We start from the raw sequence: 11,202 nt of genomic DNA, 5'->3' as shown, positions 1-11,202 counted from the left end.
CCTGCTATCTTTCTGTCCTTCGTCACGGGTTGGTGTTCCTTCTCTGCTTTCTTCTCTCTGTTTGTGATGTCCAACCTTAAGATTCTTATCTTTGAACTCTTTCAAAATGGTATTCCACTCTCTTGGCAACAACACCAATATCAACCTGTAAAGTGTATGTAAAACTCATGCATGTGCATAAGGCTGGTATTTAGGGTGCAAACATAAGGGTTCCAGTTCAGGCTACTCCCTGAGTGGGTGGTATTAGTTCCAGTGAATAAGACGTACTGAGAGAGACTTGGAGGGGGTCAGGGGATACATCTCCTGTCATCGTTTTAGAAAGGTTGTGACCTGTGAACAGCGAGAGGAGTGGCTCTTTTCAATTATTCAGCACACACTTCTCCCTTCGGGCTGTACATTTGTGTGTGTGTGTGTGTGTGTGTGTGTGTGTGTGTGTGTGTGTGTGTGTGTGTGTGTGTGTGTGTGTGTGTGTCCGCCTCCTCCAGGAGGTTAGATCTCTGATTGCTCATGACTGACATTTGCACATGAAAATCAGTACAGTTTTTTTTTGTTTAAACCCCTAACAGCAGTGCTGTTTCACACACATCCCTAAACCTCTGTGTGGGCTGAAGTGGTGTGTTGCTTTAGGAGTGTGAGTGGGGTGAGACCCAAGTTAAGGAGTAGAGCTTGGCAATGTGGACTAAAATCAATAACGCGATAATTGGCCTGAGTTGAGGCGATAACAATGAATAGAATGATACGTTTATAACAATAATGTGCGCCACAGTTTACTACTACAGCCATCAATTGTCCCACTAACACCCATATTATAAAACGTATTTAGTTTCAAACTTCACATTTCTCTAGTATAGGCAACTTATTGTAATGAACGATATCAGCAAAATGCCTGTGATATGTGATTGGTATGGTCGGTGTCAATCATTTTCGGTTTATCGTCCCAGTAACTCAATATACATGTCACTGACGTCAGCCTTTAAAGACGACATTGTCTCTCTCTCTCTCTCTCTCCCATGTTCACACAGACTAAAAAAGTCAATTTAATCAGCCATTAGTGCAGCCTCATGGCTGTCACTAAAGGTCAAGAAAGGGTTAGAGTCGGAGGCCAGCTCAGTACTGTATATGAGGAAATCGTACACACCTATAACAGCACTGTAAAACTGTGTCATAGACCGCATTCACAGGGAGGATCTGAATGGTGTTATACATCTTGTGCAGCTATATTTATGCTAAATCAATGTATTGATCATTAAATCAGCCGTTGGCTAGGGTTTGCATATAGGTGACATGTTACTTCCCTTGGTTGGTTTATTAGTTGTCTGTTACTGTAGTTTAAAGGTTGAACTTGAGGAAAGGTTGAGCTGTTCTATAGACTACGACGGAGCACTTCCGCTTCCTGACTCCTGGCCTGGAGTTAGAACAATCATGGCCGCAGCATGAATAGTCTATTGGCAATAGAAACTGACCCTTTTCCCTCTCTTCTCAATCACCCTACCGCTTTCACATTCAAATAGGCTTTATTGGCATGAAAGGGATGATCCAGTGTTGCCAAAGCAGTACAATACACAAAATAATGACAGAATTTAATAAGGGGAAAAATAGAGTCAAATCAATACATGACCATTTCAGGTAAGAAATAAATATTGTGATTAGAATAAAGGAATTGCATTAAGAGTTTCAGCTTTCTCTTCAGCTTTCACTATGGGGGGGAGGGGTGAGACAGGAGTTTAAATTAATATTTCACTATGGGGGGTGAGTCAGGAGTTTAAATTAATATTTCACTATGGGGGGGTGAGTCAGGAGTTTAAATTAATATTTCACTATGGGGGGGTGAGTCAGGAGTTTAAATTATATTTCACTATGGGGGGAGGGTGAGTCAGGAGTTTAAATTAATATTTCACTTGGGGGGGAAGTCAGGAGTTTAAATTATTTTCACTATGGGGGGAGTGAGAGTTTAAATTAATATTTCAGGAGTTTAAATTAATATTTCACTATGGGGGGGGTGAGTCAGGAGTTTAAATTAATATTTCACTATGGGGGGGGGGTGAGACAGGAGTTTAAATTAATATTTCACTATGGGGGGGGTGAGGGTTTAAATTAATATTTCACTATGTGAGACAGGAGTTTAAATTAATATTTCACTAAGTCAGGAGTTTATTAATATTTCACTATGGGGGGTGAGGGGTGAGACAGGAGTTTAAATTAATATTTCACTATGGGGGAGGGGTGAGACAGGAGTTTAAATTAATATTTCACTATGGGGGGGTGAGACAGGAGTTTAAATTAATATTTCACTATGGGGGGGGTGAGTCAGAGGGGGGGGGTAAGACAGGAGGGGGGGAGGGGGGTGAGACAGGAGTTTAAATTAATATTTCACTATGGGGGGGAGGGAGACAGGAGTTTAAATTAATATTTCACTATGGGGGAGGGGTGAGACAGGAGTTTAAATGAGAGACAGGAGTTTAAATTAATATTTCACTATGGGGGGAGGGGTGAGACAGGAGTTTAAATTAATATTTCACTATGGGGGGGGGGTGAGACAGGAGTTTAAATTAATATTTCACTATGGGGGGGGAGGGGTGAGACAGGAGTTTAAATTAATATTTCACTATGGGGGGAGGGGTGAGACAGGAGTTTAAATTAATATTTCACTATGGGGGAGGGGTGAGACAGGAGTTTAAATTAATACTTCACTATGGGGGGGTGAGACAGGAGTTTAAATTAATACTTCACTATGGGGGGGTGAGACAGGAGTTTAAATTAATGGGGGTGGTAAGACAGGAGTTCACTATGAGACAGGAGTTTAAATTAATACGTCACTATGGGGTTTTTGTACAGGGCACTGTCTCCCACTGTCTTCCACTCTCTTTCATACACACACAGTCACACACACACTGACAAATCTTATATTGTATTTTACAAGCCCTCATGCATGTATTGAATGCCGCATACTGTATCTTGCAAACATCGTATTTTTAAAATTGATGAGCAATGTTTGGGGCATGCACAGCTTGGGTACTGATGTAAATACTGCGGGTTATACCAGCAAATTACAAGACTCCACCTGTCCACACTACTACCCACACACACACACGTTCGTTTTACTATCCTTGTGGGGACCAAACAATTGATTCTCATTCAAAATTCTGTTTTCCCTAACTCTAACTCTAAACCTAACCCTTAACCTAACCTTAACCCTAACCTTAACTCCTAACCCTAATTCTTACTCTTACCATAATTGTAACCCTAACCCTAACCCTGAGCCTAAAAAAAGTATTTTCCTTGTGGGGACCGGTGAAATGTCCCCACTTTTTCCTTGTTGTACTACACAAATTTTCCTGGTTTTAATCTCCTTGTAAAACCAAACACATGCACTCTGGTTTACCCAGAGCTCTGCCCCATTGTAAATTAATATACTCTACCTTGCATTACACACTTTTTATTGTGATATGTCCATTCAACAATAATGACTGTATGACACAGGACACTCATCAGCAACAACATAAAAGATGGCCGCAATACACCCAATACCAGTCGCCCCTTCCATACTGTTCAATATTTTCATTTTGCCAAACAACAACTACATATGACAAAATATGTAATTACAGAGTATCGATACAGGCCTGAATTGGGCCGATAAATCACTTTTTGCTGGTGTGAAACAGTTTGCTTAACCTTGAGAGTGTCAGCAGAATTAAAATGTGAAATTTCAGTGAGAAACCCTCTCAGTATGCTTGACCATATTCCCCAGCTGAGGAAGAAGTAAGAGCAAGGGATAGGCAGACGGAGAGGGAAAAAGAGATGTGTGAAAGAGAGAAAAATGGAGGGAGAGAAGGAAAGAATGGACAAACTGGAAGAAGAGAAGAGATGAGATGATATAGGATAGAATGGGATGAATGAACACAGAGGCTAAGATTGAGACTGAGATGAATGAACACAGAGACAAAGACTGAGACCCTAACCCTGAGCCTAAAAAAGTATTTTCCTTGTGGGGACCGGCGAAATGTCCCCACTTTTTCCTTGTTGTACTATCCGAACTGAGACGAATGAACACAGAGACTAAGACTGAGATTGAGATGAATGAACACAGAGACAAAGACTGAGACTGAGGGACAGAGAATAGATGTTGAGAAGAAAAGCAGACATATTTGGTGGAGAGAGGAGGCAAGGTGGGGACAAGATGTGGAGAGCAAGGGATGGAGAGAGTGAGAGAGAAGGCGGGAGGGAGTGGGAGGGAGGGAGAGAGTGAGAGAGAAGGCGGGAGGGAGTGGGAGGGAGGGAGAGGGAGGGAGGGAGAGAGACGAGGCGGGAGGGAGTGGGAGGGAGAGAGTGAGAGAGAAGGCAGGAGGGAGTGGGAGGGAGGGAGGGAGAGAGTGAGAGAGAAGGCGGGAGGGAGTGGGAGGGAGAGAGTGAGAGAGAAGGCGGGAGGGAGTGGGAGGGAGGGAGAGGGAGGGAGGGAGAGAGAAGGCGGGAGGGAGTGGGAGGGAGAGAGTGAGAGAGAAGGCAGGAGGGAGTGGGAGGGAGGGAGGGAGAGAGTGAGAGAGAAGGCGGGAGGGAGTGGGAGGGAGAGAGAGAGAGAGAAGGCGGGAGGGAGTGGGAGGGAGGGAGGGAGAGAGTGAGAGAAAAGGCGGGAGGGAGTGGGAGGGAGGGAGAGGGAGGGAGGGAGAGAGAAGGCGGGAGGGAGTGGGAGGGAGGGGAAAGAAGGCGGGAGGGAGTGGGAGGGAGGGAGAAAGAAGACGGGAGGGAGTGGGAGGGAGCATGAGGCAGATGACAAATTGTGATTAATAGATGGGGTCCGGGGCAGCAGTGTGGAGCGTTGCTCATTAATAGAGAGAATTAGAGAGGCTGTGCAACTCAATCTGCACACTGTCACTCGCAATCAGGGACCATAATCAGATATACACAAAGGCAGAGGTACATATGCCTTCACGTGTGTGTGTGTGTGTGTGTGTGTGTGTGTGTGTGTGTGTGTGTGTGTGTGTGTGTGTGTGTGTGTGTGTGTGTGTGTGTGTGTGTGTGTGTGTGTGTGTGTGTGAGCTTGCACGCTCTTAGGCACACACAGATGCACACACACTAAGAGTAAGATTTATACAGAAATGCTTGGTAAATCTAAAAATATGTCTAAGCCTTGTCATAGACAACATGGCACCATGCCTGCACTGTATTTCAGTATTGCCCTCCCTCTCAATCTCTTTCTGTCTCTCGGTCCTATGAGCTTTTGGGTCAGGTCAGGCCCTTTCCAAAGCAGATAATTTGGCCTGGGTGCTGTCACACACACTCACACACACACACACACACACACACACACACACACACACACACACACACACACACACACACACACACACACACACACAAACACACACACACACTCTCTTCCTTTCCATCGCCTGGTTAATAAGGTGGTAACCTCCCGGATCACATGTTAGCTTCCTGCTCAAGACCTGATTGGTTTGTTGATTGTTTTTAAGAAGAGCTCCAAAGAACACACCTTAGTGGTCTATCACCCACTCCCCCTCTCTATCTAAGTAGCTGAACTTCCTATTCCCCTTAATGACAATTATTGAGAGTTACTCAACATACATTTTGTAGCAATAGCTTGCTTAAAACTTGTTAAACTCAAGAAGGACCCGTGGTAAGGACTGTTTAACGTTGGAATCTATGCTTTCAGATTGTTTTGATCACACGGACTGGGATATGTTCCGGGTTGCCTCTGGGAATAATATTGAAGTATTGACTGGATTCATCAGGAAGAGGATAAGTGACGATTAGAACTTATCCAAACCAGAAACTGTTGATAAAGGGCAACATTCATGCAAAACTGAAAGCCCGAACCAACGCATTCAACCACAGTAGCTCAGCCTACAGCTCAGCCTTCAACATCATAGTGCCCTCCAAGCTCATCACTAAGCTTAGGGCCCTGGGTCTGAATCCCTCCCTGTGCAACTGGATCCTGGACTTCCTGACGGGCCGACCCAAAGTTGGTAACAACACCTCCGCCACTTTGATCCTCAACAAGGGGGCCCCACAGGGGTGCATGCTCAGCCTCCTCCTATACCCCTCATTCACCCATGACTGCGTGGCCACTTGTGTTGCACCGTATACCGAAACGGTATACTAGAATCTTTGTTACGTTCGGTACCTCTGTCAAATGTGTCTCACGTGATAGAGAGGATCAAGTCTGTCTATCAGCAAAGTGCCTGCTCTACTTACTGATTCATTGCTAGAGCTGTCTGGGCTGCATTGTTAGCTCCCCACTCATGCAGCACAGAAATTAACACACTTGAATAATGCAACACTGCATATAGAAAGGTTGAAACTGTTCATTACTGTTCGCAAAACAATGTCTATACAGGTTAGAACACTTATACAATGCAAGACGATAACAGTAGCTTCCAACTTTAATTGTAGGCTTCCTAGCTAGTTTACAGCTGAAGCACCATCACTCCACTACCCTAGTGCTTTGTTTGTGATAATATGCAAACCATAACACAAAATATGCTGATTTCAAAGCTGATTGTCACCAAAACCTTCATTAATTCACTCCGTCTCCCTCACCACCAAAAACTCATTCAATTCTTCATCTCCCTTGCCACAGGTCTGGTTTCCACTCGATTCCATAGCCACAAAATCAGATTCCACAGACACATTCACAGCCTCAGCAAATGATGTCATTACTTTCTTAAAGAGACTGCGCACACTTTTATAAAAGAAGAGATTATATTCAAATGTTGTTGATCAGTGCAATAAAATGATATGTTCTCCTAGCAGTAGCCAATGAAATAAGTCCTAAATGGAAAGGATTGTTTGTCATCTGTAGCCCCATGAAATCATCTAAAACAAGCTCAATAACTCAATGCATGCACACACTCCCATTGAATAATATGCATTCACCTGTATTATGAATAGACCTAGGCTACATATTGACTTACACAGTTTATTAACAGAGATTTACCTTTCAAATAAATTATTACCATTGTTCTTTTGTAGTTAGATTGGTAAAAACAAAGTCAAATTGATTGTATTATTGTATAATTGATTGATTAATGCATACTGTCCATGGCTGTCTCAAAATAATTGTCATAAAATTTTTAAAATGCCATGACACTGAATTCAAAAGATGCCCAACGATTGAACAGATCCGTAGCTGAGTTTATCTGTCTGGATCAATTGCCATTCTGTGATCGCCCCATACCCTGCCCTGAACCTCAGATACTGTCACAAGCTGGCTACCACCTGGTACTCTACCCTGTACCTTAGAGACCACTGCCTTATGAACATAAGAGTCACTTTATATGTATATACTCTATTCTAGTCATGGCTCATCCTATATAACTACTGCTATACACACCATTCACATACATATACAGTACATTATTTATATTCCGACTCAGGTCCGGAAGCTAATTTCCTGCAATTCTATCCATTTTGCTATGGGGTTTTTGTACTCTGCATTTACATACTGTATTCTCAAAATAGCTAATTCTAATATTTCTACTCCTGTTGTTTACACACACCACATATTTATTTATATACTGGATTCTTGACATAACTACTGCTGTACATATAATTCCTAGTAGCCTATATCTTGTGTAAATTAATCTGTTGTAGGTACATATATATTTGGATTACTGTTACAGTGCTACTTGGTTTGTTAATTGGATTCGTAACGATATTTCCTCATTTATATATTTTTACTTTTGGGATTTTGTGTGTATTGTTTTGTAGTGCTAGGTACACTGAATGACCAGAAGTATGTGGACACCTGCTCATTGCATGTCTCATTCCAAAATCCTGAGCATTAACATGGAGTTAGTCCCCCCTTTGCTGCTATAACAGCCTCCTCCCTTCTGGGAAGTCTTTCCACTAGATGTTGGAACATTGCTTGCGGGCACTTACTTCCATTCAGCCACAAGAGCATTCGTGAGGTCGGGCACTGATGTTGGGGGATTAGGCCTGGCTCACATTTGGCGTTCCATATCATCCCAAAGATGTTGGATGGGGTTGAGGCCAGGGCTCTGTGCAGGCCAGTCAAGTTCTTCCACACCCATATCAACAAACCCTTTCTGTATGGACTTCGCTTTGTGCACGTGGGCATTGTCATGCTGAAACAGGAAAGGGCCTTCCTCAAACTGTTGCCACAAAGTTGGAAGCACAGAATCATCTAGAATGTCATTGTATGCTGTAACGTTAAGATTTCCTTTTACTTGAAATAAGGGGCCCGAACCATAAAAACAGTCCCAAGACCATTATTCCTCCTCCACCAAACTTTACAGTTGTCACTATGCATTTGGGCAGGTAGCCTTAATTTCACCAATAACCGATATTTAATAAATAGAATGAAAAAAGGGAATCTCATGCTTATCTGAACACATTTTCATAATGTTAGAAATCAACATTTAAAGCATTTATCACTTGGACAATTACTCTTTTGGATAGCAATTTCAACTTTTTCCTTTCCCTGCTGTAAAACAGTATATCGGCAGATATGTCGGTGACAGTAAGGTTTGTCGCCCAAAAAGCAGAATCGGTATCGGACCCAAAAAAACAAAACAGTCTGGCTCTAGTTTTTTTTCCTGCATATGCTAATGTAACCAGAGGCTTTTCTGGTGCCCAGCGGCTTAGGCAGCTGACAGTATGCATCCCGGGGAGTGATCTATTGATCCATATTCAATATGTGCTACACTTTCCCCCTCACTAAAGTTGGCCAATGAATAAATAAAGTGTAGAACTGACAGTACATCCCACACTTAGGCCACAAAAGGCTGACTTAGGCGAATCAGGGGCAGACTTAGTGATTTGGAGGCCCCAGGCAGAAGCCAGTTAGATTTTTCTGTTCAAATTAAAACTTCCTTTCTTTTTATTTTCTCTGCCCCGCTCTGAAAGTGCCTCATTATTGCAGCTTAATTTCAATGAAAGTCACGTTTGCAATCATATCGCGTGAAACAATGCATGGTAACTCTGTCAAGGTGAAATAGTTCATTATTATGAACTGCTCCAGGGGTGATTAATGACATTTGTTTCTACTATTTTGAGGAAAACCTGGATTATATTAATATTGATATGAAATATATGTATATGTATGGAAATAAATTATTGATCTATAATGAATTATTAATCAGCTGTATGGATTCATTTACTTTTTGAAGGCCTTTTTTTTGTCAACAATGTGGCCTCATTAAGATAAAAAAATGTTTTTAAAGGATAACTAGTATTTTGTAAAAACAAATATTATGCCCGGCTCACGAGGCCCCTTGATGATATGAGGCCTAAAGGCAATTGCCTCTTCTGCCTAATGGTAAGAGGCCAATCTTGTTAGATCTCCTGCACAAACAAATTTACTCAGACTAAATTATTTTCGATCAATTTCATTGGCAAACATGTTTTAATAGACTTCAGTTTAGAGAACATATACCGTTTTAAATGAATAGGCTTTTTGGTAGAGAATATAGAAATCTCAACAAAAGGTCAGATATAGTGTGGAGCAGGGTGATATGGCATAAATGACACAGAACAAAGAGGATGAGCCTGTTGACATTAACAGTGAAGGGGCTAAAGGTATACCATGTTTAGAAACCCAGGAAGAGTGGAGGAATGAATGAAAGAAAGACAAAAAGTTGTCAGTATCAACATCTTTCACCACTAATGAGGTCTGAAAGCTGGAGAAACAGAGGCACTGACACCAGCCATGAGAATACCCCTCTCCTCTCTCTCTGTCTCTCTCTCTCTCACACACACACATGTTGTCATTCCTCACACCGTGTCAGTCTCACATAATCAGTACATCTCCAATCCACGCTAGTCTCCATTTTTTAAACTGCCCCCCCCCCCCCAAAAAAAACATACTTGCCTATATTATACAAATATCCTGCTAATTGTCTGCTCATATCAGTTACAAGCTTTGAAAATGTACAAGGCAGAAAAAAACACTTTATCACAGACATAGATGTTGGTTTGAAAATAGACCTTGCTAAATGTAGACCTCGGTCATTATATCCTGTTGCTATCATAATCAGAATATATTACGTTTGTATACACAGTAGGCTACACACACTATTAGGCCTACACACACATTTTTTTTCTGCATGTAAACTATGTCTAGCCCAGGGTAAGACACAATCGAAATGTCTCTATTCTGTTGATGACAATAGGCTGTACATTAGTGTGACGTATGGTAGCCTAAACAGTCATGTCACTAGAATGTGAGAGTTCTGTTCAAGCCCCCCACCACACACACACACACACACACACACACACACACACACACACACACACACACACACACACACACACACACACACAAAGAGGTAAGAAAATACGTTATCAAGGCGCTAATAAGAGCATAGTGGCACCTACATAGCCCAAAGGTCAACAAATAATGGGACCGTGTGCGAATGGGACCGTGCAGAATCATTGTTCGAGGGGGCGGGGGAGAGGAGCGCAAGACTGTCAGAGAAAAGAGGAAATCTAACAAGTGAGAGAACTGTTGCATTTCGGTAAAGACGTTTACCAGTAGATTTCAAGATTAAAATCTACAAAATGTATCGTTAGAATATTTTAGACCATAAAAAGGACGTGAAAAGTTCATTAGTTAAGTCACTGTCTATTAGTTAAGTCACTGTCTATTTGCCTCGGTTGTTGATGGCCGGGTGATCTGTTACGCACTGACTGAAAACAAATAACGATTGGCGCACGACGGCTCATTGTAGCAGGCTAGCCTTTAATCAGAGTGAATAGTTTGTGGTTTACGACAACAATTTTGGTCAAATTAGAAAAAAACGGAAAGTGGACTTGCTGTTAGTTTTCGAGTTCATCGGACTACTCTATAGCTTGGCATCTCACCAAGGCGAAGGTGAGGATGAGCTGTCCTCACAGATTTCTCGACCACGTTGAAAGTCTGACTGCACTTGGCTGAGAAAATCACCATACCACGTCGTATCGCAGATTATCGACACTTCTATTGAGCAGCGAGGAGGAAAAGGTGAGCAACGATTTATGTATATATTTTTACAAACGTTTTACAGATTTGTTTTAAATTAGCCTCTCTATCGCTCATAGATCTTTTAATTTTTAGGAACATAATACATGTAAATGGTCACATGAAATATCGAAATGTGTTTGAATGCTTGAATAAAGTTACGTTACTGATAATTCATTGACTATCCTATGTCCAAAGAATTTACGAATCCAGTTTATTATGCAAAG

This window comes from Oncorhynchus nerka, linkage group LG15, assembly GCF_034236695.1.
Source record: "Oncorhynchus nerka isolate Pitt River linkage group LG15, Oner_Uvic_2.0, whole genome shotgun sequence".
Classification (NCBI taxonomy): domain Eukaryota; kingdom Metazoa; phylum Chordata; class Actinopteri; order Salmoniformes; family Salmonidae; genus Oncorhynchus; species Oncorhynchus nerka.
The sequence above is the reverse complement of the archived record's forward strand: the minus strand, read 5'-3'. Positions refer to the sequence as shown.